General features: G+C 36.6%; 1 long non-coding RNA gene across 2 annotated transcripts in view; it reads left to right on the top strand.

Moving 5' to 3' along the window:
* The first annotated feature begins 1,935 nt into the window (after positions 1–1,935).
* Positions 1,936–23,274, top strand: part of LOC135406607 (uncharacterized) — a 48,868-nt gene continuing 27,529 nt past the window's right edge. The window contains exons 1-5 of one of the 2 annotated variants that reach the window (XR_010426376.1): positions 1,936–2,033; positions 2,376–2,497; positions 5,847–6,014; positions 8,145–8,180; positions 17,696–17,798. This is a non-coding gene — a long non-coding RNA (uncharacterized LOC135406607). The remainder of the gene's footprint in view (positions 2,034–2,375; positions 2,498–5,846; positions 6,015–8,144; positions 8,181–17,695; positions 17,799–23,274) is intronic. The other variant, XR_010426371.1, reaches the window with a different exon arrangement.

Here is a 23,274-nt window from a genome sequence, read left to right on the forward strand (position 1 = left end):
TCCTGTGTTCCCAAATATAAATTCTCTTCTCTAGATCAAAAACTGAGGAAGTTTATTTTGAATATTCAAAAGCAGAACACACAGATTCTGGTGCTTTGAAAGGCGAACCATGCAGGGCAGCAACCAATATGGATTTGTTTGAGTTATCATCTGCCTGAGGCTTTAATGATGTTTTTCATCTTCTGCTTGATTGCTTTCGTTTGTAAATCATTCATCAAAACTTTTATTTTTGTAAAGGAAAGCAAAAAACTATGTACTCTAGTTACATGATGGATATTATAACTTAAAAAAATGGTAGATCAACACTACAATTTAACCAACATTTAGCTGGCATTTATACTCTGCTATTTTAGACCTTTGTGTTGGGGTTACACCCTATATATGCTAGATATATTAGATATATATGATGTGTAGTGTAGTATTGAGAGAAATGAGAAGTATTCTTACTTCCTGTATCTCATTGAATAACAAGGGGGCAGAAAGTTACAAAACATATACCCATATGTAGCTAAATTAGGTAACTAAACACAAAGTAGAGAACTCTGTCACAAGTTTTTGACTGCTTGTATGCAGAGTGGCATGTCCCCAGGCTAATGAAGCGAAAACTATGTGTGGAAAAATATAAACTTTGATTTTATTCTCAGTACCTTTGCTTTGTTAGTATTTTATTCTTTTGTATTTTTTTCCCTTTTTATACATTATAGCACCAGAAAAAAAAAAAAAAGTAGAGAAGAAGGAGGAAAAATAACTAAGCAAAAAAGCCCCATATGGTTTATAGCTGTCACTGATATTAATGTCTTTCTGTAAGAAAGGCATATTTGAGCTACAGTTAACATAAGTGGTTCACTGCCTTTGTAATGGATATTGTTTATTAAATTGTTCTCTAAGAGAAGATATGAGCAAAGACTATTACAAAAGAAGTGCTGAGTTATCAAGCCTTGTCCAGATTATAGAGTGGCAGTACTGGAATTACAGAAGTGTCTCAAATTCAAACAATATCTCTTGCTCTTGCTTTTTTCTCCCCATTACATTAAAAGTTAAAGGTGAGGAGGGAGTTCTTGTGACACTTCTTGCATCTTTGAGTTAAGAATAGCAGTTCTGTCCCTGTAGTTCCCTGTGCCCATTGCCTGCAGTACGAGCAAGTAATTTGTGTCTTCAAGGAAGTCAAAGAGCAACTGGTGATGATCTGTCTTAACTCCCACTAAGTTCAGCACACATCATATCACCTCTCAACTGAGAATTAGTGACAATGAATTGCTTTTTACTCCCCATCATTTCACTCTTTTCTTCATACTTTGTGCAATCAATAAATGCGTTCAACAACTGTGGTGTCCAGGTTTATGGCTTGTAGGAACTGTATATTTCTCTTACTTGGATTGCAGACACAGAACTCAAATGTGTAGCACAGATCTTGCTTCATATGGAGAAGAGGTAATGAATTATAGTTGCTAGAGAACATGTAACATTTGCGTCCTGTCCATAGACACAGAGCTTGCTTATGGTAGGATAATACCAATCTCTTTAGAGAAAGCATGAGAATACTTGGATTTATTTATAAATTCCTCAAGCAGACAATATTTTAACATTCTTCTCCAGGAAACAAGTATTTTTTGGGAGCAGATCCTTGATTGATGAGAATCTTTGTGGTACTCTGATTTTTGATGATGGCAGTTCATGCCTGCTCTTCAGCCTATGCCTATTTTCTTTTTACTTACTCTCTGGTTTTCATACATTTTTCTAAACTTAAGTCACATTCTGTATTATTTTCATTTGAGGAAACAATTACCAGTTCTGAATGCAAAAACAACACAGACAACCATTCTTAAAAAAGATAAGAAGAATGTTAGATAATTACATTAAAAAAAAAAAATTCAAAACCCCAAACCAAAACAAGCAAAAGCCCCGAAGTAATAGAAGATTGTTTTACTCACATTTCAGGTTTTTTTCCTGTCACAGAAGCTGATGAAGACTGTTGAAAAGGAAAATTACATGGAAAAGCATACTTAGAAATTTCTATTCTCAGCAGTGATACTGTAAGTTTTCCTATAGTTTTGCATTTCAGAGGTTGCTATAGTAATGAACTGCTATAGTAAAAATCTGGGGTTTCATTTAACTTGGACTGATATAGAGCTATGATCGGCCTTGATAGTTAGAATTCACATAACCACAGGCTTGTGGCTGTGGTAATTAATGCGTTATTGTTGGTAAATATTATAGCACGGCATTAGTTTATGGCTGAAAATGTTTTTACATTTAATTGGAGTAATGCTTTATGTTTTGAATCATATTGTAAGTGATGTCTTGGTTGCATATTTAGAAAGGAGGAAGTGATGTTTTCAGCCTTTCAATATATTTCACACATTTCTGGATTGCAGCTTGGTGTTAATAAGAAACGTGTGTTTGAAGATGATGCAGCACCATAGATATGGAAGAAAACAAGATTTATGTGAATGGAGCCCATTAAAATGTCACTTGAAAGACACTTCAGTGGGACAAGGTAGAAGATACTTTATGTTTTGCACTTTGTTATACATATATTTTTAAATACACTACTGATTTTTTCTGTTTCAGTGGCAGACAGTATAAATCACTGAATAATCCCAAAGCATCTTTATGCTCTCCTATCACACCAAAACAGATCCTGTAGATGCTTTCTTGTTATAGGGAATCTTTTCTAATTTTTTCCCACAGAGTATCATAAATACTGTATATATAACAGTTTTATACTTAATTACAAATCAGCCTGATTGTGGAAACATGCTCTAATCTCTTCCTTTAATTTAAGTTAAATGAAACTGTACACAGCAGCAGCCAGACAGCTTCATTTGCCTAATGCACAGAGTAAACAACCACAGAATTACATCAGAATTCAGGTCTTGTGGCCTCACTCTTCAGAAACTGTTTTACTAAGAAGAAATAATAATAATAATAATAATAATAATAATAATAATAATAATAATAATTTGCCTTTTGTGGTAAAAATCATACAGAAGTATTATTAAATACCATTTTCACTTTGGGAAGAAATTCTGTTGATAGACTGATGTGTTAAACATGATGTCAGTTGTGAAAAAAATCAAGAACTCTGAGCTGAAGAATCATCATCATCATCATCATCATCAGGTTTTGATATACCACTGTGTTTCTTAGAGTACACATATCTTTAATCTTTGAGAAAGAGAAAATGTCATACTTTTTCTTATCTGTCAATATAATTAGGCATCTTCATTAATGCTACATCTAAGGGCAGATTGCTGAAGAGGAGAGAAAGGTAATTTGTTTTTTCTACATGTAACTCAAATATCAGAATGTTTTACTTGGGGTACTCAATTATCCTTTTATCAGAATTCATGTCAAAACTGTAGCATTAGTATTCTAAATCTGGATCTTCTGTTTGATCACTGCAATTGTTTTCTCAACTTGACTAGTTCTAAAGATTTGAGATTAGTGATTAAAAAATCAGCCAAATAATTAAAACTATTTTGCAAAAATTGTGTAATGAAATACTGCATCTAAAATTATATGTGCTGTAATTGTGTATTATGTTTTAATTGGCATATTTTACAGTAAGGTATAATTCTTGTGCAGCGTTTGATCTGAAGAATGGATGTTCCCAGGCCACTTGTTTGCAAGTCAATAACATTCGTTTCCATTCAAACATAGATAATAGTTGAGCTCTTGATAAATGTCCTGAGCATTCCAGCATGCTTTAAAAAAACATACTGTGGTGGTACAACCCCCCCCCCCCTCCTTGGGCCATACTGTGATCTTAGAAATGCTCATTAGGCCTCAGCCTTGATGAACAGCACGTGGGCTCAGCTCCTCCTGAGCTTATCAGAAGTACTGTCTGCTCCCAGGAACTAGTGCTGTATAATGAGCTCCTGAGTTTTTTTTATTAAACAGCCTTGGAAACTTATTTTTTGAGTAACAGCCCAAGTGGAACAACACTTTTGTTATTGAATTTTCAAAGAAAGTTACTGACCTAAATTGCAGCCAGGATGGAAAATTACTATGACTAAATTCAACTCTATTGTGACCCTATAAGCTGTGGTCCTAAATGAGACCCTTTGAGCTATCCTGGACTGCAGAGGGCTGTGACCAGCAACCTCCCTCTGACTGGGACACCTCTCAGGGCTGGGGAACTCTCAAGGCTGTTGTACTTGGAGAACTCCAATGACGGAGCCCTGGCTGATACCCCCACTCCTCAAGTCTTAACTCTTTGCCTGTTGAGAAGATACAAAGGCATCCAGTGTGAGTACTTCACTGAACTGGAGGGGAATTTTTCACAGGAATCAGCCTTGTACAGACTCTTTAGGTCTGTGTGTGTGTGAGTGTGAATATGCCACAGCAGATACTGTGAACGTTGCTCTCTGCGATTCTTGAGTACATTAGATTCATATGTGATTTAGGCCTATAAGTGAGTTACTGTTGTGCTTATAGTAAATTCTATAGAATCTGTTGTTAAATTTCTTATCTTCAGTTATCAATTCAGTGCTGTTAAACTTAAGTGCTGTTTAAACCTTTAGGCCTAAACCACTGGTCAAGTACCAGGCTAAGTTTGGCAAGGGGGTCCACCCTGAACCTTGTGACTCAGTGGGATGGTCTCCCTTGATCCTTTTCTTCCTTTACCCTTTCCCATCCTTACACTTCTTCTATCTGCAGCCTCTACTTATATCATTTTAGATAAATTTTAGTTTTAGATTTCTTGATTTTAGAATTTAGTCCTATTTTTTTCTATGTGCTTTAACCATCTAGTAAGTAGAAGAGTGAACCTTGAAAAGGATCTTTGCTCTACTTTCACTTTTATATTAAATCTGCTTTTGACAGGCAACACAATTGTTTGGATACCCAAACCCAGTGAACTTCACTGCTTATAAGTATTTAATCTAAACATAAAATTTTAACCATATTTCCTGAAACATGTCTCAGCTTTTAGTCCCTTCAGTTTTTGGCATTCTGGATGTAAAAGACAGTGTGTTCTCGCCTATTATTTGGAATTTTGTAGCAATCAGAGACCTGTCTGGTTTAATTAAAAACCAAGAAGTAACTTGAGATTTCTAGTGACTTTCATAAAATCACAGAATCATAGAATGCACTGGGTTGAAAGCGACCTTAAAGATCATCCAGTTCTAATCCCTCTGCCATGGGCAGGGACACTTTCCACTAGACCAGGTTACTCAGAGCTCCATGCAACCTGGCCTTGAACACTTCCAAGGGTGGGTCACCCAGAACGTTCCTGGAAAACCTGCTCCAGTGTCTGACCCACTCTCACAGTAAAGAACTTCTTCCTAATATCAGATTCAAACCTACTCTCTTTCAGTTTAAAGCCATTCCACCTTGTCCTGTCCTTGTAAAAAGTACCTCTCAGCTTTTTTGTAAATCCTGTGGGTACTGGAAGGCTGCTAGAAAGTCTCCCTGGAACCTTCTCTTGTCCAGGCTGAACGCCCCCAACTCTCTCAGCCTTTCCTCATACGAGAGTCGCTCTAGCCCTCTGATAATTCTTCTATCCCATCTCTGGACTTGCTCCAACAGCTCCACATCCTTCTTATATGGGGGGTCCCAGAGCTGGATGAGGCATTCCAGGTGGAGTTTCATCAGAGCGGAGTAGAATCCCCTCCCTGGACCTGCTAACTACTCTTCTTTTCATGCAGCCCAGGATATGATTCTCCACCTCTACTCCAATAGTTTACTTTGTGTCAAAGATTGATCATTTTTCTGTATAACGCAAGTGTAAACAGCTCACTAAACAGTCCATTGCATTTCTCTTTCCTGCCAAAGGATGCTGACTAAACAAAATGTACATGAACTCTAAGGTAGATTCACGTTTGTTTTTTCTCCCTGAACAGCCAGAGGTGGTAATTAATAGCTTTATTGTGAAATGTGTCATCTCGTACAAGCTCTGCCATCAATCTGAAGACTGTTACCAAATAAATTTTCCTTTAACAGACCAAAAGCAGTGGAATCTGTAAGTGGAAAGTGGGGAGAGACAGAAAACTGGATGATAAAATATAACTGTAAGTAAACTGATTGCAAACATTATCTTTCACAGCCATGATGAAAAAAGTGTCCCCAAAACCATGCAGTTCACAGTGGCTTACTGCATCCACTTAGTGTATTGGAAGTACATATTCAAAAGAGATTGATTCATACATGATAATCACACCTCACTTGTAAAAGTGACTAGGTAAAATAAATTAATCAAACACATATTAACATGCAAATCATTCCCCAATAGTAATTTAAATATTTAGTAGAGCCTATATTAATTAGTTTCAGTGAAGGGGAAGATACAAATCCTAATAATTTTTCTAGGACCTTAAATGAACATGCCTTCCAAAAAAGTGATGCAGTGGATGTGATTCGAGATTGATGAGAAACAAACCATGTTGAGCTTGTAGCTGCACAGTGTGATAATTTGTATACTTTTACATATAATAACTATTTTTGACTCAATGAGGAGACATGAGAGAGTACTTATTTTCATGCTGCAGTATTGCTAAACAAATCTTTACTAGGATTAGGATTTTTTCCCCCCCTCTTTTTATATACCTTTATATACCTTTATAAACCAAGTGGTCTTGATTCCCCCATCAGCCCAGGTCTATCCCCCTTTACCTACTGTACAAGAGAAATATTCTTCCATTTCTGTATTTGCTCATGTGGTATTAATGGGAGAATAAGGCTACTAGGGCTGATATTTAGTTCTTTTTCTGGAACTGGATGGGTCACCCTAATGAAGTGCTGTTACTAACTAGCTGTGGTCCCTTTCTAAGTGTCATGTTAAAAGGGGCAGAAAAGAGGAATTTACTGTCCAACCTGTAGTAATTTATTTTTTGTCTATCAGTGCGCCCTCCTCCCCCCCAGGAAATCAAAGCCTTTTAATGTCCAAAACAGTCTGTTAGCATCTCACCTAATGAGACCCTTGGTTTAACAGGTTCACTGAGATGGACAGGACATTTTTATATAAGGGCTGCACTTAGTAGCTGTAGGAAAACCCCTCAGCAGGTTTCTCCTATGAGTTATTTTGCCGTTGATGAAACTGTCAGCACCTAAAAACAGTCACTCTAACAGTTCACGAAATAACATGTTTATTAATACAAATTTGTGACAATTTATGGGGTTCGTTGTGTCTGGAATAGGGTCTAACTGCAAAAACACAAACTATGTAACAGTAATAATAAAGCCAAGCATAGGCACACACATGCTAGAGCAAAAGCAGCTTACAATGAGGTAGTAAGTACAAATTTTAAAGTGCTATGGAGCAAAAGTAAAGTTAGTGTATGTGTACAGAGCGACTACTCAGCCCAAGGCATCCCGAGGAGGTGGAGGGAGAGAAAGGCAGCCCATCGGTTACCTCCATAGAGAGGATGGAACTTCTCCCTTGTTTTTGCTCCTGTCCAATCTCTTTTTATATCTTTTTCTTAAGCAGTTGAGTGGCTATAGTCAATAAACTAATTTTGGGGTGATAGACAGATGAAATAGGCCCAAGGGTCCACTTCCAGAGTTCCCAGCAGCCAAGATGTTTGGAAAAAAGGCCATGTTGTCTCCCTATCACCCCTTTCTTTGTTTTAATCCTTCTATCAGTTTCTGGGAATGTTTCCCCAGGTGTTAGGGTTTTCCAGGAAACCATCAGGAGGTTTTTTTCTCCTTTTGTGTAGCCTTTCTATCACCTTACACTAAGGAAAGTGTCGAACCACAGGAATGCTTTCAGTAGGTATGAGGTTGTTCTCTTGATCTGTTTATATTCACCCACAATTTGCATGATCAAGTGTTTTATATGTATGAAATAATTCAATCACTCCACAGTTGTTATCACAGTTGTGGACTTTTTGATCATTATGTTTATACTACACTATTGAATTTTTAAAGGTGAATTACACTTTTTAACAAGTAAAAGGTTGTAAGCTGCGTATTTTAATGGCTGTAACTATTAAAAACTCAGTTGCATGCCCATGTTGTCCATAAACTTTGCTGTTATAATATTTTCTTTTTGTGGGAATAACATTGAGCAGTTTTTGTTCTTTTGAATTAACCTCCACTTTCCCATTAAACCAGAGTTCCAACAAAATGCAAACTGAAGTAAGTATATGTGGAATTTTACTTAAAAATGTACTAACAGCAATGTCCTAAACATCTTTTTGCAGTGACACAAGATTCTACAACATAAAGATTCTAACGAGGTAATTGATTAAAATTTTGAAGTCTTGCATGATACTTTTTTTTTTCTCAGTTGCCAAATGTGAGTTTTTTACTATGTAAAACTGGAGAAATCAAGACCACTCAGCAAATTTGGTTCCCAAGCTGTGGAAGGAGACACATAATGCTCCAGCTTTCAGTTTTGCCACTGCACACAGAGGAAGTAAATCTAGTCCTATGGTGTGTTTTCTGTGCTGTGAAAAATACAAAAATTCTAAATTTAAGAGAAACATTCAACACCAGAATAAATGGGCTCGTCTGATGCTATTGGTCCTGTTACAAAATCCATTATGAAAAACATCTTTCTGGAAAACAGAACAAATATGAACACAAATTATGTTCTTATAATACAACTTGTCTCTCCCAACTGAAAATAGAAATATCCAAATATTAAGCATTCTATATTCTCCCTTGAAAGGGAGACAAGAAAATAAAGATGTGGACTACTGAACATCTCCCTCTTTTCTTCATAAAGATTTCCTGAAAAGCTCCTCTCTATTCTGCTTAGCAGGAAACCAGTGTCAGAATTTCCCTTTGACTACCCAAATGTGACCAGAATTATTCATTTCTGTAATATTTTGGACATCGTATGATTTTTTTCCACTTTATTATAATATAATCTCTCACCCTGCAGCCTGTGTGATTATGTGCCATTTCTAATATGTCAAAAGACAATGTAAAACAGTAATGAAAAAAGCAAATGCAAATACTTTCTTAGAATGTATATTGGATTTTTTTCCTGAAATATCTTTTTCATTTTGGAGAAATCTTGTTGTGTGGGCTGTATTTGTTCTGCAAATCCACTAAAAAGTGTTTTTTTCTGAACAAGTATTTTCAATCATAATCTGTTTTGATTATTATTTTGCAACAATATTTTTCAAAAAATATAGTGATATAATGTTAAAGTTACAAAGTCAAGTACAGAAGGTTTAGAGAAATCCAATTGCCACAGTCTGTAAGTGTATCATAATTCAAAAAAGTACCCACAAATTATTTTCTGTATAGTTCTGTCCCTATTCACTTGATGCAATGGCCTTTCCCTTCATTGCCTCCAAATGCCACAGATCAACCAGGCAATTTTCCAGTGTGGCATCTGGTGCCCTGATTTTGGCAGAGCCTGCTTTTCAGAATCTCTCTTCTACATCCAAATAGGAGTTTATGGAGGTGAAGTGTAAAAACATGGCTTACTACGTGGGTTTTTTTGCCACTTTGTTCCAGTCCGTATGAGGCCACGCTCTGGAGAGTAAGTCAGTCTCATCTCTTCATATTACTCTGAGGTCAACTGATTAGACTTAAATAGGAGCATGTAGGCATTGGAAAGGTCTGAAGTCATGTCTTCTCGTGATCCCTCCTAAACTGTGGACAGCATGGTAATTTAAGTTTTCTAAGAAATAATACATTTCTTTTAAAAACAGATATATATCGGTATATTTGATGAAAAACATTGCTGCAAAATATTAGTTTTATAACAGAAAATACTAGCTCAGCAAAATGCTTCATTTTACATTGCCTTTGGCATGGGCAGAAAAAAAAATCTTTATGTGTCATAGACATTGTCAAGATCCATGGAAGAGTAGTTTTTACATTAAACTTACATACATTTTCTATTAACTCTTAACATCTCTCAAACATAACTTCTCTTTCCTGTTGTGATTCCCAGAGGTGCATTGACTCTGTCTACATACACTTAGTATGAATCTAGGTGAACAGAGCAGGATTCAGGTATCTGAAAATAGACTCTGCAGTTACTGGGAGGAGTCCCACTGAGGAACAGCAGTCTGGACATAAATGTGTGTCTCAAAGCCCTCACAAACTGCCAAATGACACCAGTTGTTTGCCTATTCATAGCTGAATGGTCTCTTCACAGAACAATTCAAGTGCTTACAATTAGGTGTCTAACAGCATTTTAGATGTCCTAGGGTATCCTGCCGTCCCAAGATGGCCCTTTGCAGATCTCTCACAGACCTGCTGTCACATATGGCAGCTCTAAGCAGGTGTTCCAGGTATTCTGTGGTCTAGAACAGCTCTACACAGATGTGTTTATGCATTTGAATTGTTTTGCTACATTTGGACATCTAAATTTAGTGGCCTGCGGTGTGGTTTCAGCTCATCTGGGCTATTTAAGAACTGCCTATCAGGATATGTTATAATTGAACAAATAAAAGCTGAATTGCTTGTTACAGTATGCTTACCACAGACGTGTATACATATGTACAGTTACAACTTATTGCATTCTCTGCAGCCTCTTATTGCTAAAACTCATAGTAACCAGTACCCAGATGTGGGCAAGTCTGCCAAGCAATCAGGCATGAAAATGCCCTTATCTGGGCAGTCTGTTCAGGGATGCTACAATACCATGGAGGATGAGGTGCCATCAGCTTTCAAGCCCCTCCCAACACTTCTTGGGTTCTGCTTAGGAATGTGCTTGGCTGATGTGGTTCATTGGAATCAGTCAGGGAATGACAGTGGTTAATCTCTTTATCTTGTCCCACCTCTGTGAGTTACCAGGATTTAATCACTGTCTCTGTTTTAGATCTTGTTGTCTTGAGAATTTGCAGGTACATTTGTGAGTGTCAGTAACATATCACTTTTATTGCCCTTGTCCATTCATATCAATATGGAGATTTTTATTACAATTTTACAAAGTCCTAGAAGATTCCTGGGCTTCTATTTTCTTATATTTTGTAGACAGTTCAGTATGTCCTGGTAAAAACTTGACATCTACTATTTTATGATATTCATAAGTTTTCTTCTCAAAAGTCTCCCAAGCTTCTGGTGTATTTCAGCAATATATTGTCATAAACTTTCCACTTTCCTAGTCTGGAATTGCAAATGAAGATTACAGTTCACTTCTTTCTCTGCAATCATTTTTGTCTTTAAGTTCTAACCTAATGCACTCTTCATATGCTCTCTCCCGGTTTTATTGGATTCTGATGAGCTTTATGATGTGCCTTCCCAGTTTCTCATTCTCTATTATTCACCTCACATTATCCATTTTTATCCAAGACAGACTGGAAAGGAACTTTGAAAAGAAGCAGAAGAGTCACATGCCATTGCTAGGACAGACACAGTCTTGCTGTGCACTGTCATCATACTTTCTCTGACTGTCCTGATGAATATTTATTAAGGGCTTCCTCTCAGGCTAGTCTGAACTTTACTGGTTATAACAGAGATGGTGAATTGTGAAAGAAATAGGCAGAAATTTTGAGTAAGTTCATCTTAGTAAGAGGAAACTTATTTTTCATATGATTCTGTTATGGAGCATGTTTCTGGCAATGCTAAACATTCATATGCAATTAAAAAATCCAGGAAGTTTGTATCATCAATCTCACATTCTGTTATTAACAACAGGAGGAAAAAAATAGTAGAAAAAATAATGTGTTGAAACACTTTATATTCAGAACATTAAGTTTATTTGGAAAGTTGGAAAGTTTTTTTCAGAACCACTGGAATGATGATGAAAGTCTGTTGGTAAAAATGTGAGAATGGAGACTTGAAAGACAGGTTAAATCCCTGGAATCCAGCTTCTTCAGGGCTCTGTATTGGCTAAGGCTGTTGCCTTCTGTAGCCACCCTGACAAGACATCCAGTTCCAGATACTGTGGTTCACACAAAAGTAAAGTTCAGTTGAAATGTGCTCCTAATGACTCTGTGTGACCCTTGGACATCTCTCGTGGCCCTGCAGCTGAGAAGAACACCAGCAAGTAGGGGGCCAAAAGGAGGTGGAGAGGGACTGTGAGGTGATGGCAGCCTCGGGTGAGAGTTTGCCCCTGAAGATGCTGATGTCTCCCCATGAGCCTGGAATGTGGAGTGTGTCCATCCCCAGGCATACGAGGAAGCATCAAGAGCTACAGCCACTTCCCTGGGGAGCCGCAGGTCAGGACTTAGTCTCAGAGGCAGCACAGGGCACACAGTGGACTTCTCCCTCCTCAGTCAGTTGCTGAAGACTTTCAAAACTTTCTATGGAACAACACGAATCCAAGGAAAAGGAGAGCTGCGTGGCACACACTTACTGTCTGCCATGTCCTCAGAGGTAGCTGTGCAATCCACATTCCCCTTTTCCATGTGATGCTTTCCTCAAAACAGTTTCTGATTCATGGGCTCATCAGACAGGTGTTCTGGTTTTGCCTGGTCAATCCCTTTGGGGATTTCCTTGTTGTCCTCAGGTACCTGTCCTGCTGGATTTGCGTTTTGTCCTGGTTTCTCACGCATGCATGAGGCTGTCTCAGAAGTGTTCTATGGATGTCCTACTGGGGCAGATGGGATCTCTTTGTTTCCGCTTTGCAGCAGGCAGCTAATCTGGGGCTGCTCAGAGATAAAATGGGTATGACAGGTTCAAAAGGGCCACTCACTGGGGGCAACCCCATGTATGCCATGGGCAGCACCAAAAGAGTGTCTTGCAGAGGTTTCCCCTGGAATGAGGGAACAGCCCTCACTGAGTGCCCAGTGGACACAATAACCAGGACAGGACAGTGCATGAGTGGGCTGCATGCCCTGCCTATGATGTGTGGCTTCCAAGAAAGCTCATCAGGCAGGAGAGGGAAGGGGCAGTGAGTTGTGATATGAAAAGAGCAGGGATGTGACAAGCAAGCCACACTAGCCTTTGGGGTCTGACAGCCAGAAAATTCACTGGAGAGTTTCTTAATACCTGTGGATACTCACACTGTGCTGGGTGCAGGAGGTATTTCTGGGATAGTATAGCATGGTAGGAATTTTGACTCCATGAAATTGCAGGAGGTGCAATGAGAGTCTGTATACAGTCACAATTAGGAACATCCACGCAGTTATTTGTGAAACATATTTTGAAATAATTTATGAAGCACAGGGACTTCCTCTTGGCCGCTACCTGCTGGTCAAGATGCTGATAAACTATTCTTTGTCTGATGTAAGCATCTACAATATATGAGTACTGTTACATTTTACTATTTTAAGTGGCAAAAACTGCATAAGCTTTTCAACCAGAACTATTTTAGGTCTCCACAATGTTCAGTTTGTTACAGACTAAAATTTTTTGTGGTTTTAAATCCAAAAACGTTGTCGGACTGAAAAAATGTCTGCTCTCTGCAAACGAGCTTCCTACTGGTAGATTGCAATTCACGGCAAGGTCTGTCTCTGTCAGTTCATACAACAATCTCAGGTAGGCAGAGTGGAACAAAATGAGTATTTTCTGCAAGTGAATTAATTTCCCTTGTGGTTAGTGGGCAGTTTTGTGTGGACAATGGAAGTTTTGTATATATCTTTTTTTTTTCTTTAAAACCGTGTCTGCAACTAACGCACACATCCCACAGAAGGAAAATTTAGAATGTTTGTTCAGTTCAAGTCAGTAAACAAGTATTTTGTGCTGATGAGATTTAGCATGGAATTATGGGAGCACAGAGATTTCATAAACCAGCTCAGTTGGCTGTCAGACATCTGTTTATGTAATAACAGATCAAGGGAATGAAATGATGGTTGATGGGACTTTGTAAACAAAAAATTTAGAGTGGTTATATACCACCTATGTAACTTGCTATTACTTTCTCAATCCTCGGTTGAAAACTTATTTTGCACTTCTGAAGTGCAATGATTTCTTTTTAAAGACTTTAGTAGGAAAAAAATTCACAGAACAGGAGTGAAGCAAACTTTAAGTTAGGCTGAGTTACATTTGTTTACCTACCTATACACAGGAAAACTGTGATGAAATTAGTCATATGCATAACATCCACAACAAGAGAAGCAGTAGAAAGCATATTAAACCATGAGGCTTAATCTACATGAGATTCAATGCTTGCACAAACTGAGCTTTTTCTGCTCCTAGGACACCAGTTTAACTGTTCCATGGCAGGTTTTCTGACACCTTATAGACAATTTTGCATGCATAAACTATTTAGAGACTGCCTGCTCTCTTTCTAGAACATGATAGAAGTATTTTATTTTACTTTGTTGCATATTTGAAATCGGCAGAATTTGTGGGTGATAGAAAACCCAGCAGGTTGCCTACACCCATTAAAACCAATACTTGGCTCTACCTGTCTGTACATGGACTTCTGGAACAGAAGGAGAACAGAAACAGCAAAGCTTGGATGGGCTGTTACTGACCTCATGTCTAGAATCTCCTGGCGTATCGTTCTCCTGACTGTGACTTTAACTTGAACCCTAAAGATTCCTTCCCCTAATTTTGTTATAAATCATGCAGTTTACATAAGCTTACTTGACACATCTGCTAGCTAAGGACTCTGAAAGCTGTTTTTTGAATCAGCCTGATATAAGCTATTTCACATAGAGCATCTTATTTCAGGCCTGTCGATCTACACAGAAGCAAAATGTAAGTGAAATAAAAAAGCGTGTAGAAGAAATCATAATTGGGTTAATTTCTATTGAATGGAAATAGCAATTCAGAAGAAGGACAAGAAAAGCAGAAGCAGTGTTTGGACAGACAGCAAAGGAATAGTAAAACTAGATATTTCTCTTTATGAAGGCAACAAAAAAATTGTAATCAAGGTACAAGTGTACAGGTTACAATGAAAGGGCAGTAGATGAGCAAAGTAGAAGCCGTATGGCAATTTAGCAATTATGTGGTTAATGAGAGATATGGAAAATAAGCATTTAGGCAAATAATGCTCAATTAATCAGTCAGGCAATTAAGCAATACTTTGAAATGTCTTATGGCTCCTACCTGTTCCATTAAATTTAGGGAGAAAGAGCCTTAGGTTGTCTTTACATATTAAAGTGCTGAGCCTCCTGTTCAGTGCTCATTAGGAATTAAATACTAAAGAGGGGAAGGCAGACTAAGATCTTTTAAAAATAAGACTCATTTACAGTAAATGAAACAAACAGAATTAGCTCATAACAGCTGGTTCAGTTTAGCTGAGTTCCCTCCATTTGTAAACAACACATTGCTGGGATAAGGGTGGCAAAACATGTGGTAGGTTATGAGAAATGATAAAACTCATGTTATGGTTTTTAATTTACAAACACTGTGTGCACTACCAGAAAGTATGAGATAAACAGTAAAAGCTGTCTTGAAAGGCTGAAGTTTCTCAGACTGATGGGATTACTGATAAATCCTGATGAATAATAGCAGTGAATATGATAAGTATGAGAATAGTTTGCACTTAATATAAAAGGACTTACAAAACTTTTCAAAAGACTTGCTGATGTAAATATATTTATTTTCTTTCTTAGATCATGTTTAATGGCCTGATATGTATCTGAAATATTGGAAATATTTTTATTTAGAAATTATTATGCCATTCAGCTCTAAATATGACTTCCATCTTGTGCATAGTGTTGTTATTTTAAAATTATTTGGGAATGAGCTTTGGAAAATGCCATACTGTCAATTAGCCAATTAATTTTGTTTTGTTTTTTTAAATATCACCTGAAAATGTTGTGAATACCTAAAACATACATGGCACAAATAGTAGCAGAGATGTAAACTCATAAGAGTGAAAAATCAGACTCTCCTAAGCAACTCATTTCATGTAACATGAAGTGAGATGACATTTCTTCTGTTGGTAATAGGTTGACATAATTCACCATCAATCACACAATATGCCTGTCTCATCTGGAATTACCTTTATTAAATCACAAATCACAGCAGTCACTACAAATAACAAACCTAACACATATTTATTTCAGAATAAGCTCACCGTGAAAAAAAAAAATCCATCTTATTGGTGTGTGTTGTTGCTATAATAGATGCTCCAAGTCACATGGCTTGGATAAAAATGGTAACTAAAACTAAGTACATACAAATAAGCTAAACTCCTTGCATTCTTATCTTTTTGGTTCTGCAGTTTACAGCTGGTAGGAAAGAACATAGGGAAAACATATGGAATTCAAACATATGGGTTGATCAAAAATTGGAACAAAGCAGCAGAATGACAGTAATTAGCACAAGCAGGGAAGACAACTGGCCCAGGTAAATCCTAGCAAGAAAAAAAAAAAACAAACAAGCAAAAAAACCCAAAGAAGCATTGAGTAGCTGGCAAATGATAATTATAGTGCTCAAATTTATCCTGGTTGTTTCTGTTTCAAGGACAGGACTACTAAGCTCAACAGTATTTAATGTTTCATTTTGCACATGTGGATATATGCCTGGCATATTTTGTGGCAGAACATTAGTCTCAAAGGTCTAAAAGGCACAGAGGATTTGCTTTGATTCCAACAGTCAGTGCCCAACCACTTGTGTGGCTTCATAAAATCAAACCCTTAGCACAGTCTAATAAAGGCAAAATCTGTAGAGCAGTTTATTTCCAAATGTCAAGGAAATTGTTATAGTGAAATTTTAGGTTAGTGTTTTGAAGCTCAGACCTACGGATAGGTGGAATTGAACTTTTTTTAAAAAAATGGAAAAGCTGATTTCTAAAGCGTAAGGGCTCAATCAGGGCATGCTGCATCAGAAAGAGAAGCCCAGACATTTTGTTAATGAAGATGCAGTCGGAGCTGATTGAACAGGAAACTCAGAACAGCAGCAGTACAGGAATATGCTGTGAAAAACCCCTTCTTAAGTTCAGAGTGTATTGTAATAGTACTTCGTGGCAGTAAAACGTCTTCCTTCTGGTTTTCTCAAAGCATTCTGAAACCCTTGGTGCTCCGTGGTCCTCCAACAGAGGTCCAAGCAGGTGCAGCTCTGGATGGGCTCAGTGGGTTAATTTGGAAAAGCCATGCAACTGCAGCAGTGTGGCCAGACAGTTCTGCTGATTAGTTTGGTGTCCCACCAGAGATAATTAGCTCCACACTGATGCAACTTTGCTGTACTTATTGTCATTAGTACTTTGTTTGGCATTAGCTCAAGTTTCTCCTCAGTTGTGCACTTTATGGCACAGAACTTACTCTTAATTTCTAAAGTCTCTGGACATAACGTGTGTCATAGTAATTGGGAAGCCAAAGAACAGAAGTGGGAAGGATCTCACTGAGAGGCAACAAAACCAAATCCCTAAACATGTAAGAGCTTTAGTGACTTCTGAGATTTGTAGATAATCCTTGTTACAAGTCTGTCCTGACAGTGGACTTAGTACTGCAGATGTATTTCTATAGATATGTTTAATTTTATGGAATATAAGTTTAAAAGACCAAAACAATAATTGATGAGAGAAACAGAAAATGGAAGGCTACTTTTTTTTGGTCAGTAGTTGTTTGTAATACACACAGAGTGTTTCTGCCATATGCTAGTATCTTCCTTGTGAATAGGTGTTTCTGAGGAAGTAAAACAATAGATAATACAAGTTTTAGTTCAGTTTCTCAAGTCTTTAACAATTTAAAGCTTCCTAAAGGATTTTCTAACATTTGAAAAAAGCATGTATTTCCTGTTTCAAACATATCTTCATTCACTGATCTGCAATGTCAAAATCACCACAGACATCAATATTCATTCAATATAATGTCTAAATAGAAAAGGGCCTAAAAACATTTTGTGTAAGATGTGTATTATTTTCCTGTGTTTTTTTTTTTTTTTTTAATGTGCCAACCTTTATTTGTAAATGCATAACACTATTTATAATATTAATCTTTTCTAGATAATGGTCAACATTATCAGATGTAAAGAGTATTCTGGGCTGCACTAGGAGAAATCTTGTCAGAAGATTGAGGGAGGTGATACTTTTTCCCTGCTGAGAACTGGTGAGAGGCATCTGGAGTGCTGGGTCCGGTGTTGGGTTCTCCAGTACAAAGCAGATATGGAGCTGCTGGAGAGAGGCTTTCCTGTCTATTGGGAAATTACAGTTTTAGGCTCATTTCATCTTGCGCATTATTTAACTATATGTTTTTCAGAAAAAAAGCTGCAGTATGAATTTCCCCATTAGAAGATACTTAATAGTGTTTGAGGTGGTTTTCTTATGGTTTTTAGTTGGTTTTGTTTGTTGTTCTTTTTTAATACCAAAGCTCAGAGAGCCACTGTTTCTTTACACTTTTTTTTTTACTGTGTGCTCAATAATTGCATGCATATAACCAAATTTCCATAATGCAAACCACAGATAAAGACAACAGTTAATAAGAAGATACCAGTTATTAATCTTCTAACATACATAAAATATGCATTATGTATTTTCCTTGTCAAAAGTGTTGCCAGAGATCAATGTTTTAATTTTCCGAAAATGTGACTCAAAATAATCGTGTAGGATTTACAGAAAAGATTTATTATTACTCTAATTGTAAAAATGAAGCAGGGGTTTTTTTTTTGCCTAGGCCAGTGCGAAATATTATGTCTTTGTAAAAGCCTCTCCTATCCTTTAATTGCCATATCGACTGCAATTTAAAATCCGCAGAAAGTATAAATAGGCCAAATGAGATATGCAAGGTTTCATTTGTGTACTTATTTTTAATTGTTATGCAGTTCTGTTTTGCTACTGAATGATTAATGATAATACTTTGAATGTCTCGGATAAATAATGCAGTAAGAGTAGAAAATGTTTAACTAATATTTACTCATTATCCTTTACTGCACATTCAGGTAGGTAGGAAATAGTTGTTTGGGGTTTTTTTAAAATTTAAATTGCAATGGATGCTGCCTAAATCTGAAGTGCTGGTTTAGTGCTGATGTTTTGGAAATCTCCCACTTAAATGATCTAATGACATTTGATTTTGAAAAATTCAGGAGTACCATAAACACATGAAACATGATTTCCAGTTATTAAATGTTATTACTTTGCTAAACATGCTCCTGAGATGCTGATGTTTGACATTAAGATAGCAGTGTGTGTGTGTGTGTGTGTGGCTGTAGGAAGAGTAGTTTCTTATTTTTCCATTGCAAAAGGCTTGGTTTTATGCAGTGATAGAAATGAACTCAGTGACTGCAGGACATCTTACTGCTTCTTCCTACAACCCCTCCAAGCCCCATGTCCTACACTGTCAGTGGGTATCGTATAACTGCTGCTGCAAGTCACCATAACACTTGAAAAAGTTAGTTTTTTTCTAGTTCAAATAGTTCATAATATAAACTAAACATTGGCTCTAGGATAGTAATTCTGATTAAGAAGGGCAGGGGGAGTTTCTCAATACAGCAGAGGAGAAATTATGCAGAATAGAGCTTTGATGAGAAATATGTTTTTTGATATTTCAGAAACTATCAAACATAAGGGGTTAGCAAGAGTCTGAGAAGGCTAAAATGAGAGGAAAATTACAGGAGGGTCAAAAGCAATAAGGAGATGCCACATTAGACCTGTATGGACACCTTGAACTCTTGAAGAAGCTTTTTAATTCCTTGGCTTTCAGATAATCTGAAAATATAGTGATGATAGTTACCTGTGCTCATATTCTTCAGGAGTCAATGGCACTGAAATATCATGAGACTTTCTAAAACTCTTTTTTCTTTTAATAATATTTAGAGTAATTGGCATTCAGCTACCAGAAATTTATATAAAACAATTTTTTTTTTGAGGATATGATGCTAAATTTTGAAATTAATTTGTTCAGTGTTTGAAGAATTAACAAGTATCTGTTCAGTGGAATAACGATGCTTAAAGAACATTTTATCCACCAGTTTATAGGGGCCAAAGGTTGCTAGATGCTTTACACAGAAAAATCATGCTTGTGATCTCTTCCCTAAGGAATTTAAAATCTCATTTTGGAAGCAACATGGTGAAGAATATTAAATACTGGTAGAGATGATTAGATAAAGCTATGAAAAGTTTACAGTTGAAAAGGAAAACAGACATGGAATTGCTAATACAGCATACATAGAAAAAAATTTGTTTGAGAAATTGATATATGGGGCCACACAATAAACCCATGCTCTTTGTGAGCATCTAGTTACATTTCTGTTTTTGTAGCTTTTTCCTATCTCACTCAAATATCCTATTTTCTCTGACTTCTCAAGCTTTCAGGGGAATATGGTATTAAATATATAGGTTTGTTCAACATCTTACCCTAATTATATAAAACCAGAGTGCACCATATGATTAACTCTCATGGTTACAACTGTTCTTATAAAAAAGCCATTAACACCTCACAGTGATCAGAACACGAAATATCTGATTATTTCAAATGCAAAGAGAAGGGCCAATTAGTGTGTTTGAATGTCTTATGAAACATTCTGATGTGAATTCTTACAGATACACACAAGTGTATGTGCATTTATATGTGTACATATACATATATTTTATGAACTAAGTAGGGAGATTACACACTTTAAAGAGGAAAAACTGTAGAATTAAGGTAATTTACATAGCTGTAATTCAAACCCCTCCATTGCACAATTTAAAGGAAGAAAGAGGAAGCTATGTAATCTTAGCTGGCTTCCATTATGAGATTGTTTTAAGCCCTTGCCATTTTCTCCCCATGTACATTTATGTAAAAAAAAATTAGCTTACAGCTTGGTGTAATACCTTGATTGTTCTACCAAGGGCTAGAAGAGTTGTAAATAAGGAATAGCAATAGATTGAACAACTAGTGAAAACAGGCATATGGGCATAAAAAGGAATGCAAGGGCAAGTAGAACTCTTGGCCAAAGATCAGACATAATTGCTGCTTTTCTTCACTAATTGGTACCTGCTGATCTGAGTGCTTATCTACTGTACTTTTGGAGAACGTATCTTTAGTTCCATTTCAAATACGGTTCAAGAGGACTTTATAGACCTATTAATTTTCCTCTCCTTTTTTCTCTCTTTGCAGAACTCAAGTCTTAAAAGTGCTCTTGATAGCAACTTTAGATCAAAAGGGACAATACCTGATTGTAAAGTATTCTAGCCAAGAATAACGTAGTTATTTAAGTCACCAAAAATTCTACCCCCAGGTGTACTGTATGTTTTTCAAAAGTAGCATAAACCATGGCTGCAAGCTCTTCTCAAATTATGCACACAAACATCCAGAGGATTACCCCAGTGGTTTGAGTTCTCCACTTAGGTACAAAGAAAGAATTTTCTCTGGCTCTTATCTTCTGTAAAAAAAACCCAAAACACTGTAATTAGTTTTACTCATAGACATCTGACTCACGCTAGGTAGCTAATCTTACTCTTCATTTGTCCTCTCTTAATGTTAAGCACCTTGCATTGTTCACAGAGTTTAGAATTAATATCTTTCCAGTTCTCTGGAGGCATTTTTTGGTCATCTGTCTTTGCTGCATATTGCCAACAACATCAGGTGTGTGTCTACAACAATTTGTACATAAGAGAGCTATCATGTTCATTCACACAGACATACACAAGGGTGGTGTAGGGGATGCCATGGAAGAAAGTTTTCTTTTTTTTTTTTTTTTTTTTTCTGGTAACATTCTGCTCAACTTCTCAGAAAACTGCTCTAAACGTTATTTCATGAAGAGAGCTATTGTCAAAATTTTCATGCTAATGAAGAGTCCTGATTTTTACAATACTAAATGCAGAAAAGTACAATTTAACTTGCCTTTACCCAAATAGCACTAGGAGTGGAAAATAGAAGTTTATTTCTATTGCTGTTTATATTATTAAATGATCTCACAGAAGGAATTTTCATTTCCCTTTAAAATATAGTTTCTTAATTAATTCCTGATTTTGAGCAGATCGTGATGAGCACTGTTCAGAACAAATGCTTAGCAAGTGTAGAGCCTCAGCACCGTGCAAATCTGCATTCTAGACACCCTAATAAACTCTCATCTCAAATGCACGTCTTTACTGCAGGCTACATCATTCTGTAAGCTTTAAACATGTCACACCAAAATACTGGAAACAAAAGATGGAACTCTGTACAAAGTACTAACCCTACAAGGAGGACAAAGTCTAAAGCACCAAAGCCTGGGAGGAAAAAGTAATTCAAGAAAGATATCTCAGATTTTTCTCTTATAAAGAACTTTATGGTTTCAGATTAAATAGAGGGAAATCATACAACTGGTATGTTTATCTAAGGGAGATTGGTCTGAAATTAGGACATATATATATGTACTGCTAAATTTTCAAAAGTCCTATTTGATTCCTGTTGTGGATATACAGATATTTATACACATATGCATGCATATGTATATGAGTTTATATGCAAATTTATAATAGAGAATTTGGAGTAAGACTATATACTTTGCAACTCTGCTTTTCGCTAGCACAGCAACATTAATCTGCAGAAGCAAATTGATTAAGCTGATCGAATGAGGTGGTTTGAAAGCTCCCACTAGACCATTATGATGGATCATAGCTTGACAAATGATGAATAATGCATAAGGGACAGCGTGTTGACATGCTACTTAATTACATTGTTAGTGCAACCATGATACAAGAATTTCAGAAAGCGAATATAGACAGGTCTGAAACAGTATGATGGTTATCTAATTCTATATAGCAAAAGTGTCAGAGGCTGAATAACAATCACGGTGTGATACAAGTAGTAAAAGCAAAGAGTAGCACACAATGTTGAAAAGATAAGGGAAAATGTTAAAGATAAGCATGATGATGTATTTGACAAAATATCAACAGAAAAGGACTGAGACTACGGTGTGATCGTCTCAGTGCTGTCCCCTTGATCACTCACACTCCGCTGTGAAAGCCTACATAGGAATGAACAAAAATATACAAGAATCAAAGTGGCATTAATTTTAGTGGTGACATTATTAGTATCTGAGATAGACACATCCTCTTTTAAACTTGAAGTTTTTCATAAAGTTTATTATCAATGAGCCTTGATTATATTTTGCCACCTAAACTTCGGGAACTGACCTTAATACCTGCCAGGGGAAACCAGACCACAACACATCTATATTATTAATTAAATGTGAAGAAAGATGGTTAAATAGAATAGGCACTGTCATGGTTCTTAATAAGGGAGCAGTAAATGATCACTGAAAGTTTCACTATAGTAAATAATCCCCTGTTAACCACACTAACAATATTCTAGTGAGTCTGTTGGTGAACCTCCAGAATCAAGAGTGAGCTCTACTCCATACATACAGATCTGGCTGCATTCATAACAAAATAGGTAATTTCTTTTTTTTTTTTTTCCCTTGCAGGGGCAAGGTTTACCAGTTTTGTTACAACTCTAGTTCAAATTATCCCATTATTTATCAAATGGTCTTAGTGGTATCCATCAGTAACAATAAGTGTTAATACATGTATTGTCTTGTGTTAGTTCTACCTGGGAAAATTTATTTGCATTTTGATTGACAAGGTGGAAAAGTTTATATAACTCATTTATCACTATTCAT

Source organism: Pseudopipra pipra, chromosome 2 (genome assembly GCF_036250125.1).
Source record: "Pseudopipra pipra isolate bDixPip1 chromosome 2, bDixPip1.hap1, whole genome shotgun sequence".
Taxonomy (NCBI): Eukaryota; Metazoa; Chordata; class Aves; order Passeriformes; family Pipridae; genus Pseudopipra; species Pseudopipra pipra.